Below are 12,343 nucleotides of genomic sequence, written 5' to 3' on the forward strand. Positions count from 1 at the left end.
TTGTCTTGCCAAAAGGAAATGGCAGTATTCGGCATTTTGCAAATTAGGTTTGAGATCTAGTGTTTTATGAAACCCATTTTGGAAAATACTCATCTAAAATGTTTAGAGGCAAGCAGGCTTACTTACTTATCTAAGGTGGTAACCATTGTAGCTGAGTTAACAAAAGAAGTCAGGTCTTCTTAATCTCCATTTTAAGGAATTTTAAACTGCCTTATAAATTCTTAAACTAAACATTTAAAAAAAAGAAGGACCATTGACTGGTATGTCCACACAGGTAGTGTTCCCGACCGACTTCTAGTATCACACTGGCACCATTGATTCTAAGTAATAGTGCATAGAGCCATACCTGGAAGTGGCTACCTTTCTCTAAGCCTAAGACTGAGGATTGCACAGATTACTAAACAAAACACTCAGCTTTTAAGTCTTTGTGTCTTATATTTTATGTGGGGTGTTTTTATTGAATTCCTTGCATTTCATATTATTATAAGAATATTTGATTAACACTATCACCTCAGATATCTCCTAAATAAATATTGCTTTTGTGTTACTATTTTTTTTTAATTAGATACTCCTAAAACAAAGTTTAAAGGATTACTATCTGTGTGACAGATAACAAGAAGCAAAATTTTGAGAGTGGAAGCAGGTCTGAGGTCAGAAGAAGTAGAGAATGAAGGAAAAGGTGAATGCCTTGAAATTGATATTTTTTCTGGAACTGAATTCTTAAACATAAAACAGATAAAATGCATCTTGGTACTACAACTGTTACATATATAAAATCAAGTTGAGCTTTGCCTTGATTTGCTGAACTCTCTGCACTTTTTCATTCCCTTCAGAAGTATATAGATACTTCCGGTGACTACATATGAATGTACTTTCAATATTATTTATTTATTTATTTATTCATTAGAAATTTTCCTCATTTCAGAATAATTTATGACTCATGGAATGTTGATCGCCTAAAAATGAACATCGCATTTTCTTTGATTTTGGACTGTGAACTTATTTTCAGAGATGAATATTGCTTGAGATTTATAATACCCTTAGAATTAAATTCCTGTTATTTGCCTAGTTTTTAATTTCACTGAGATAATTTTGAAAACAAATAGAAATTAAGCTACTATATAAAACGATTGTTTACATGTACTTTTAACTTTTAAAAGTACTTTATTAACATATGTTGTTTGACTTGTATAAAGTTTTTAAAAATTGTTGTTTATTTGCCAAAGTCAACAGAATGTCTGTTATTCTTTTATGTATACAGTAAAGAAATTTAAAGTGTAGAATTTTTCTCCCCCAAAAGTCATGTGTTGATAGTAGAAGCAGTGGTACTTGTTGTAACAGTAATCATTGTCATTGTCATTATCTTCTTAAACATGAAGCTGCTCCTAATCGTAGGTGGTACACGTTAGTAACACTAGTAAAAATAATGTCTTACACTCTGTAACTTACTGCATATTGTTAACATATGTCTAGCATCAAATGAGTATTGTAAAAGACTAATATAAAATGGTTTATAAGACTGATGTATATATTAAGTAGAAGCTAATATTTTTGTTTCTTGCAAAAGGACCACTTGAAAAGTGATGCTAAACAGCCAGTAATAATAATTTAAATATAATTTATTATTTCAAAAGAATATGTCTTAAAAGGGAAAATAAAAACTTTCTGTTGAATCACAACAAAATTAGATTTGTACATAGAGAAGCAATTTGATAATACTTAATAGAAATCTGTTCAATTAAAAATGCTTAGTTTATACAAAGATACTACACAAAAATAGAACAATTAATCTAAATTAATATATTTACATATTGCATATGGAAGATAAGTTCATTTATCTTCCTTTCTAAGACATATTTAAAGTAGGTTACATACACTCCAACTATTACTTTGCTTTTGCTTATGAAACTAGAAAACACTGACTTTGTTTTTATAAGTTATTAAATGTGAAATTGATCTGCATCAGCTTATTTATAAAAGTAGTGTTATTTCCAAGAAAATGTTACTCTTAGCATTGATTTTGTATGTTAGACTTTTTACATTCTTTATCTAATATTATTTATGACAGTAATTTTAAAATATATTATTTATAAGTTCAAGGATCCCATATAGTATAATAATATAATTTCACTTGCTTTGAAAGTTGATTTAATTGACTGACTAAATGAAAATGCCTACCCACTCATATAACATACCTCAGGTCTATTTCACCTTACACTGAATGTTCTCAATATGATTTGGTACCTAAAGTAATTGAAAAAAATGCAGTTTCCTTTAATCCTTGACTATAAGTTATACTATGTTGCATACATGGCAAATCCTGCAAATATAGATTAAAAATTAAATTAGCCCATTGAAATCCTTTATAATTCTGTCATTTTCCCAAGGAAAAATACCATTGTACATATGCAATCTTTATTTTATTCTTTATTGCTTATCCGAGTGAGTGGATGAAAACATTTGTAAGGCTGCAACATAATATTAAATTGTGAATAAATAAATATTCTGATAAAATAGAAAAGAAAGTGGTAAATTACAGTGATTTCCATCATACTATCACTCTTGAATTTTATCATCTATAAAATGAGAGATAAAAATATCTCACTGAATTGTTGCTTATATCAATTTAAAATTTGCTAGTGGTTTGAAAATAATAATGTACTGACTACATGTATGCTGTTATTGTCAGTGTTTCCTTCTATAAACTGTTCTTTGGAAAAATTAAGTTATACATAAAATTCATATTAAACTTTTTAGAGAAAGCATACATGTTAAACAGTTTATGGTACTTCTCAGAACCATTTCATAATAAGCAATTTATTTAGCTTAAGTTCCAACTTACTGTTCTTATTATAAATTGCAAAGCAACCTGTCTTACATTCTTATATTATCTTAAAATAAATATTTCTGCCCTTGAATCAAGAAACATTGTACTTGGCTTTTATATGTATCTGTGGACTAATAATGACTTTCTGAAAATGTAACCTTCAAACTTTGGAAATCTTTATGGGTTACTAAACCTCTTTTGATTTTATTCCCTCTTCTGTGGCAACACAAGCTAATGACATTTATCTCATCAACACCTTTGTGGGTAAGTAACTCAGAGCTATAAAGCCTCTCAAAGTATATTGTAGGAATTCCTCAATTATAGAACTATGGTCATTGGTACTGGAAAACTTTTCAGAAAGTTTATATGTGACTTAATGGAGTATTAATTTTGTAGGTATCATCTTACTAAGATAACACCTAGAAATGTTTCAAAATACACTAGTTATTATCCTACTTACTTATGGCCATATAGTAAATTAACACTTTTTAAAATATAGTTATTTTACTTCCAAAAGATATAAAAATATGAATTCCATAATATTCAGAAAGTGTAATAAAAATTCTAAGTGATAGGAAATCCCTGTGGTTTGTAAAAAAATTGGTAGCATTTTTAATTTCTTAGTAGTTGATAAAATAATGGTACACCTTGCAATGTTGCATCTTAGATTCTGTGAAATACTTTATTTGTAATTCTCTATATAGCATAATCAGTATTTTTGGCACACATCTTAAAAATGGAGGAATATACCTATAATTGTGACTACATGCACAGAGAAAGTTTTCTGGGAAGGATAAATTTTGTCCAGCACTGTGAAGGAAGAGAGAGAGGTGTACTTAAAAAAATAGAATAGAAAAGATAAGAGAATGGAGAGGGATCTGAATGAGGATAGATTCTTTTTTTAATGGACTGAGTAGACAGTTTTTGGAAAAATAAATGTAAAGAAATGCAAGTTAAAATGACAACATATCCTTTCACCTTGCACATTGAAAGGATAGTTATATAATGTATAGTACTGAGTGTGGGGGGCAATTCAGAACTCTTGAATGTTGCTGGTGAGCTGTAAGTTTGGGGGCAGCATCTTTGGAGGGCAATAGAGAAATATCTCACAGTTTTACTTGTGGGACTATCATATCCCAATACATGGGTTAGTAAATTTGCATGTCAATAGATAGATTTATTCAATGAAATACTATACAACTATTAAAATAATAACTGAAAAAAGTAGGAGATCCACTTATGTTTATATGACATGATCTGTAAAATATTTTAATGGGAGCATAGTAAGGTATGAAAGAACGTGTACTGTACTAGTTTGTGTTTAGAATATACTCTGATTGCATAGAACTATGTTTTAGTTTTATTAAAGTTATGTGCATATATTTTTAAAAGACAACTCTGAAGTCTTTAAAAAAAAAAAAAACCACCATCCCTCTTTTGTGCTTCTCAGAGGCAATCACTTTCAAATCTTTTGGCAGTTTCTTTTGGTATCTACCTTCATATTTCAAGATAATATGTTTATATCAACATTTTTGATTGGTCTTATTTTTAGCTTGTTAACTATTGACTTCCTACAATGGAAGATAAGGATTTGTCTCCCTTACTCAAGTCACCCTCCAAGACACACAGACATGTTTCCCCTCCACTATCCTTTCAGTATAGAGTATAACCTGAGTTAATTATTATGTCATCTTCAGTTACTATATTTGCTTCCTTATACATCTTCTTACTTTCCCTAGAGTTAATACTTTTGTCCTTTTCAGTTTGCTTGTTTGTCTACCTTTTATTTAGTTATAATTAACTTCTCCCAGACTGGTGACCAGAACTATACATGCATGGTTAATATATTTGAATATATAAGGTAATAGGTAAGGTTTTGTTATGTTAGAAATGCCTGCTGGAGCTTTCCATCCTACTGTCCCATCTAGAATGGTTGTCCTCTAGGCCTGGCCCAGAGCTGTTATTCTAGGATCTCCCCTCTGTCTCTCTTCAAGATTGTATTTAACCCTCTCTATCTCCTAGGTCATCCTGTTTGTCTTTTATTTTTTGGAATGGAGCATAAGCCTCCATATTTCCTGAGAAAGTTGCACAGTAAGTAAATTTTGAGATCTTGTATGCTGAAAACGCCTTTATTGTACCCTCCTACTTGGGTAACGGCTCATCCAGGGATAGAAATAGAGAATGGTATACCTTTTCCCTCAGAATTCTGAAAGCATTGCCCCACTGTCTTCCAGCTTCCAGTTTGTTCCCAAGAAATCAGATGCTATATTCTAATCCATTACCTTTTTTTCTTCTTTCTAGGAGTTAGTAGAATCTTCCCTTTGCCCCTACTATTCCAAAATTTCAAATTAATGTACCTTGATAAAGGTCTTTTGCTTGATGTTTGTGCTGAGCACTCAACAGTGTTTTCAACCTAAAAACTCATGGCTTTCAGTTCTGGAAAAAAATTGTAATTATTTATTTGAGAACTTCCTCCCCTCTTGTTTTCTCTGCTCAGTTTTCCTGGTATTTCTATTATTCAGATAATGAATCTCCTATACTCAGCCTGTAATCTTTCTTTTCCACTGTTCATGTCTTTGTCTTTTTATTGTACCTTTTAAAGATTTCCTCTTAGTCTTCTATTTGCATTCTTGAGGTTTTTTTTTTTAATTTCATCATATTCTTTTTTCTTAAGTTTTCCTTTTTTATCTTCTCCCATTCTTGTTTCATCTATTATCTTTTATTCTCTCTGATTATTTCAGTTTCTTTAAAGTTTTCTTCTGCTCCCTTCATTGCCTTATTTCTTTTTTTCCCATTTGTATTTTGGGTTTCTCATATTAGAGTTATTTCTCAAATATCTGGCAATCCTTTGGTATATGTTCATATTTACAAAGAAGTTTGAATCTCTGTGTGGCTGAGATGAGCTTTTGACTGATGGATTTTATTATTTGCTGTTGTAGCTGGGGCATTTCATATGAGGAGTCTTGACTATCAGTATGTATAGGTCTTTTCTCTTTGGCTGGCCAGATTTCGCCTGCCTGGCAGTTTAAAGGTTGGCTGCTATTTTGTTCAAAGTTGAGTGAGAAAGAAATCTTGAATCCCCTTTCTTCAATATGTTACCCCCAACTTCAATCCTCTCTTCTCCTTGTGCATATAATACCTCTCTGGTAGCCAGGCACGATGGCTCACACCTGTAATCCCAGTACTTTGGGAGGCTAAGGCGGGTGGATCATGAGTCAGGAGTTCAAGACCAGCCTGGCCAAGATGGTGAAACCCCATCTCTACTGAAAATACAAAAATTAGCCAGGTATTGTGGTGCACGCCTGTAGTCCCAGCTACTCGGGAGGCTGAGGCAGGAGAATCACTTGAACCTGGGAGGTGGAGGTTGCAGTGAGCCGAGATTATGCCACTGCACTTAGCCTGGGTAACAGAGCAAGACTCCATCTCAAAAAAAAAAAAACATCTCTCTGATTTGACCACTGAAGGGTTTTCTGCTGATGTGTTTGGGAGGGGAGATCCAGGGGGATGTGTTTCAGGCAAGGAGGAGCCTGTAATGTAAATGCTTCCTAAACAGTTTCAGTCAATCCTTCTTATAGTACAACCTTGAGAGGTACCTGAATCCTTCACTTAAGCCTTTCAGGAACTCTGTGGGGTGAGTCTGCCACTTTCAAGGTGTCTCCCTGTTGCAGGCATTCTATGCATAGACCAGTTCTCTATGGTCTATGAGTTTATTACCATATGTTTCTGAGATTTAAAAATTTTGTCTCTGTACTCTCTTCCAGTTTTCTTGTCCTTGAGAAAGAAACCTGTACTTAAAAAAAAAATTCCTTTTCTGTCATTATAGTATGGTTTCAAGAGGGACTGAGGAAAAATGGGCATCCAAAACAACATATTTAACTCCACAGTTAGACATAGTTATAATATATCTGGAAGTACCCACAAGGAACTTAAGGATGGTTATCTTTGAAGATGGGGGCATGGTTATATTTAATGAGCTGTTATTGAACTATTATTTTTAGCATGGGTATCTTTACTTTTTAAGAAAAGCACATTTTTAACACTTAGGATCTCAATCTGGTAAAAGTGGGAATAAATCATGAAGGCTATGTATTGGGTGAATTTATTCACCAAATCTAGAGTTAGACTACTTCTTGAAGTGTGAAGAGATGGTTTGAAGAAAAAATAAAAGTATTATGGTGATTGTAAATTTGTGGAACTACCACACAGTTTAGGTTTGGATGGTAGGACTGCAGAAGGAAGGAATTGATCAAGGAACATCACGGGGAATCAGTTACTCAGTTAAAAAAGGTAAAGATGGCAGCCATACTCTCTGACACAGTAGATTCTGGTCACATTTACCATCAGAGACAACTGAACTTGATTATTTAATCTAATGCAGTATGGCATTTCCTATATGCATATTTTTTAGGAATGAAGCAAGTAACTTAAAGGTAAGCACATTAGTCTGCTAGCAGATTTTAAACTGAGGTAAAATAAGAGTTCAGGACAGAATAAAACAGTAAAGATATTTTGAGTGTATGCTATATCATGCTTTTGCAAGCTCTAGGTGCTATAAGAGTTAAATATTTAAGCTGAAAAATCTATGAAAAGCACCCTGAAAATCTATACTTTTTTATGTCATTGCTCTTTGGTGCTAAGAGGTTCTCAAGTAAGTGACTATCTTATGTACCATTTGTGCTGTAATATTTAATTACAGTGAGTGTACAGAAGATTAGCTTTCACAAAGATTCTTTTGAAATCAGATTGCACATCAAAACTACATTGTGCCCTGCTAAGTAGGCAAATTTAAGAAAGAGGAGAAGGTGATGTCAAGACGTATTGCACAATGAACAAATAAAGCAATAGGATTTGCTTGTTGTTCAGCCTATTAAAGCATAGCCAAATGTCAGCCTTCATTTGTCAACTTAAATATGTTTTTTCTAAAATTTACAAAGATTCAGTCTGTGGAAAGTATCCTTTACTATTTGGACTAAGAAGTAAATTAAGCAAAAGGAAATACTAAATAGATTATGCTACTAATTCAGTTTCTCATAGTGATGAATTGCCACATAAAGATGTATGTTAGAAATTTAGATAATCTTTGTTGCCTTTCATTTTTGTTATTTGACTGGTTAGCAAATTAACATATGTGTTTTTGCTCCCAGATATGTGAGGTTTTAAAAGCTTAGGTTGATTTCTGCTCCACAATAGCTAAACCCCAAATACAGTGTACACTGAACTATTTCTAGTGTCCTGTGATTTCTTCCCTTAAAAAACAAAAAAGGGGTAAAAATAATTTTTAAAAAAATCTAAGTGCTGAGCCCCAAGTAGCCAGGAGTGAAAACTATCAGTTTAGAGCCTGAATCGGACTTGCTAGAAATCACCAAGAACCAGACCACATAAGGGGAGGCCCCTCAGCTAGAGCAACAGAGTTCACAGATGGTTGGAACTGGAATGGTTGGGAGCCTGCAGGCTTTATAGAGAGGAGAGATTGCCCTGAAGCCAGAGTTCTCTACTGACAGTGTGTGAGCATATTCAGCTTTGAAACAGCAGTGAGGGAGAGGACCTGAATGAATGGGCCCTTGTTTTCTGAGTTAAAACTTTTAAGGGAATCCCAAAAGTTCCTGAGATCAGTGTACACAAACACACACACACACCCCCCAGAATGAAGCAGAAGAAACTATCCCAGAAGAGTCTTAGATGGTAATCAAGCATAAACTTTTAAAGAATTCAGCCAAATCCAGATAAAGGTAGCCACTATGAGTGAAAATCAAAGGCAACAATACATTTAGACTGCAGAAAATGCATATGTTGGAACTGAATACAGAATACAGGCTATATGTGAAATTAACTTTGAAATTTCAAAAATTGTTATACAAAATGAGAAAACTGTAGGGATTAAACAGATATGAGATAGAATTTCTAGAAATAAGCATTTGCTGAAATCAAAACCTCCATTGGAGAGCCATGACTATTAGACTTATCCTTCTACCATAAACAACTACGACATTGTACAACAAATAATTGAGGGCCTCGATCCTTGAAAGAAGGGAAAACTGTGTGGTAGAACTCTACATTCAGTGGCTTTCTTCCTGGGAGGGCTTTCCAAACTACAGCAGAAGTAAGTGGAGCCCAGACAAAAAAAGAGTTGCATGGGATGGCAGAAATGGGACCAGAGTTAAGAATAGCTCAAGTAGCTGAAATTTATGGGACAGAGTACCAGGGAAGGGGAGCTGTGCAGAAAAGAAGCACCAAAAATCTGCATAGGGGTACTCTTAAGTCTGAATACTAAGCTGCACATAAGCAAGGCAAGACTTCATGGGGCACAGCAGAAAACAGTCACTGGAGGTCACATAGTGCTGGGAGCCATCGGTGTTCAAATCAGCCAGTGTGTGAAGGTCTCACTGAACAACCCAAGCATTAAGTAAAGGTCACAGGTTAGGGGTAAGGCTACTGTACCTCTAAAGTAAAGACAACTCTTGACCTATCCTAAAATTAAGCCTTGACAGGACCAAGCTATCCTATCAGTACTGCAGCTACCTGCCAGAACAAAACTCAATACCTGCACAGGAAGACAGCAGATTCCTATTGTCAACAGTGTAGTATCCACAACATCCACTATAAAGTAAGCCAATATTAGGCTAAGCAGGAAAATGTGATCCTTAAAAAGGGGAGAAAGTCATTCATAGAAAAAGGCCCCAGAGGTGACCCACATATTTGAATTAGCAGATAAAAACTTTAAGAACTGTTATAAACATGTTCAAGGGTAAAAATAATAGCATAATAGGTAAGGAGATGGTAATTACAGACAGAACAATGAAAACTATAAAAACCAAATGAAAATTTTAGAATTGAAAAATATAATATTTGAAATAAAAATTCATTCTGTGAACCTAATAGAAGATTGGAGACGGAAGAAATGATCAGTAAACTTAAAGGCAGGGAAATACAAGCTATCCAAACTGATGCACAAAAAGAAAAAACTACTGAGGAAAAGAAAAGAATAGCACCTCAGTGAACTATGGAACCACACAAAACAGACTACTGTAAGTGTAATTGGAGACCAAGAAGAGGGGAAGAGGGTGGGAGAGTAAAAGAAAAATTGAAAAAGTACTAACCAAAATTCTTCCCAAATTTGAAGAAATGTGTAAGAGTTTCAAGAAGTTTAACCCCAAACAAACCCACATCTGTTCATATCCTAATTAAATGGCGAGAAAGCAAAAAAAAAAAAATTTTTTTTCAGAGACAAAAGATATATACAAGGGTAACGATAAGAATCAGTGCTGACTTATCAGTAACAATGGAGAACAGAAGATAATCGTACAACATCTTTAAACGGTGGAAAGAAAATGTGTCAAACTAGAATAGTATAATTCAGTAAAAGTCTTTTAAAATAATGGTTATATAAAGACACCTTCCGATAAATATTGTCAGAGAGAATGTAACCAGCAGACCTGCACACTAGAAGAGTTAAAAGAACTTCTTTAGGCAGTTGGGGAATGAAACTAGCCAGAAATTTTGATACATACAAAATATAAAAGTTCACCACATAAATGATAAATGTTTAGTAAAATATACAGTGTTTTCCCTTAAGTATAAAAAGGCAATTGAGACTAGGCGCGGTGGCTCACACCTGTAATCCCAGCACTTTGGGGGACCGAGGCGGTGGGTTGCCTGGGGTCAGGAATTCAAAACCAGCCTGGGCAACATGGTAAAACCCCATCTCTACAAAAATACAAAAATTAGCCAGGCATGGTGGCGCGTGCCTGTAATCCCAGCTACTCAGGAGGCCAAGGCACAAGAATCACTTGATTGAGGTGGAGGTTGCAGTGAGCCGAGATAGCACCATTGCACTGCAGCCTGGGAGCAAGACTGTGTCTCAAAAAACAAAAAAAAAACAAAAAAAAAAAGAAAAGAAAAAGAAAAAGGCAATTGACTCTTTAAAATGAAAATAATGCACTGCCGAGTTTATCATTAAAGTATTTGATAATATCGCAAAGGACAGAAAGGGGTAAATAGAAGTATACTGTTGTAAGATTGTATTGTAGGTGCAATGGCATAGTATTAATTCAGTTAATATAGATTGTGACCCATAGAACCATAAGTGAGTTAAAATGCAATAATTTTTTTTAAATGCCTAACCCATAAGGCAGGAAAGTAGGAAACAAAAAAATGGGTACAACAAATAGAATAAAATAGCAAAGTGATTACATAAATTCAACCAAATTAGTAATTATGTTCAATGTAAGTTCACTAAACATTCCAACTAAAACTCAGATGTTATCAGTTTTTAATGAAGATTATCTGCTGCCTAGAAAATATGTATTTTATATATAAAGACATAGATAGAGTACATGTAAAATGATAGAGAAAAAAGATGCCATGTAAAAAGTAATAAGAAACTGGAGTGGCTGTATTAACATCAGACAAAATAATGTCAAGGCAAGGAGTATTACCAGATGTAGTAGTTGGGGTCCAGTTAGGGGACAAAAACCACCATTTAAACAGGGAAATTTTAATGCAAGAAATGATTGGAATAATGGCAAATTGACTAGTGAAAGTTAAGATAATTTTAACAAATAAAAGACTAGCAGATATCAGGAGCAACCATTATGGCTAAGACTGAGATAGAGCTCCCAATATAGAGCTTTCCCCCTACTAGGGCTGAAATCCAGATGTCTTTGGAAAGGGCACACCTTTGATTTACTGGATAGTGGAGAAGTCACTAAGGTGCCTTGTAAGTGGGAGCCTAAGTGGGAGTTGCTAGAAGTTTCTGGGGTGCCAGGGGGGCCATCCACAGAAAGTGGAGTCTTAAATCATCAGAGTGAACTCACTGAGTGTCAGAGGGAGCTGGTGGTGGCTGGGCACTGCTGGAACCAAAATCTGGAGAAGCAGCCCTCTCTAGGAGCCCAGCATGCTTGCAGGATGGCCCTGGGATTCTAGGACTGAAAAGATGTGGGGAGCAGTGACTTGGTTTGGTGTGCAGGCCCATACCATCTGGGAAATCCCAGATAATCCCCAGCCGAACACTTGAGAAAGTTGCAGCCTGCAGCATGGGAGAAACCACACAGGGAATAAGCGTGCAGGGGAGGGTGGAGTGTGCCCTACAACAGCCTAGAGAGTGAATCATACCAGAACGAGGAAAGGAAAATCCCTTCCTCCTCTAGCGTCCCTCCAGAACCCTCTGCTGACAAGGTTTAACACTAGGCTGGCTAGCAAAGGAGAAATATTTACAAAATCCATCTTCATTTATTACAAAGTAGGCCAAAATATGGTGAATTTGGAGCTAAGAGGAAATAAATCAATAAACAGCATAGTCTGCCCCTTTGAGTACTCACTGTCCATATATACCTTCTACACACACTTGAATGCCATACAATAATAACTCTACATTTCACCTAACAGGATACTCATCATCTTCAAAATGAGGAGATGCAACAATCATTGCATACAGTGCTGTGGCTATATTAATTGCCCTTTAGAATCATCCCAGTTCCACTGGATAGTCTGTTGCCCAAAGACTAATTGTGAATTTAA

General features: G+C 34.7%; 2 protein-coding genes across 6 annotated transcripts in view; both read left to right on the forward strand.

Annotated features, from left to right (window-relative positions):
• The window catches only part of MICU3 (mitochondrial calcium uptake family member 3), a 94,742-nt gene extending 91,816 nt beyond the window's left edge, over positions 1 to 2,926 (forward strand). For 4 of the 5 annotated variants that reach the window (XM_054499614.2, XM_054499616.2, XM_054499615.2 and 1 more), the window contains one exon: positions 566 to 2,926. The gene's annotated coding sequence lies outside the window, so the exon portion shown is untranslated. The remainder of the gene's footprint in view (positions 1 to 565) is intronic. The other variant, XR_008504284.2, reaches the window with a different exon arrangement.
• ZDHHC2 (zinc finger DHHC-type palmitoyltransferase 2) overlaps positions 1 to 12,343 on the forward strand; it is a 721,436-nt gene that overhangs the window by 607,874 nt on the left and 101,219 nt on the right. The gene's annotated exons all lie outside the window — the stretch shown is intronic.

The sequence above is a fragment of the Pongo pygmaeus genome, chromosome 7 (assembly GCF_028885625.2).
Source record: "Pongo pygmaeus isolate AG05252 chromosome 7, NHGRI_mPonPyg2-v2.0_pri, whole genome shotgun sequence".
NCBI lineage: Eukaryota > Metazoa > Chordata > Mammalia > Primates > Hominidae > Pongo > Pongo pygmaeus.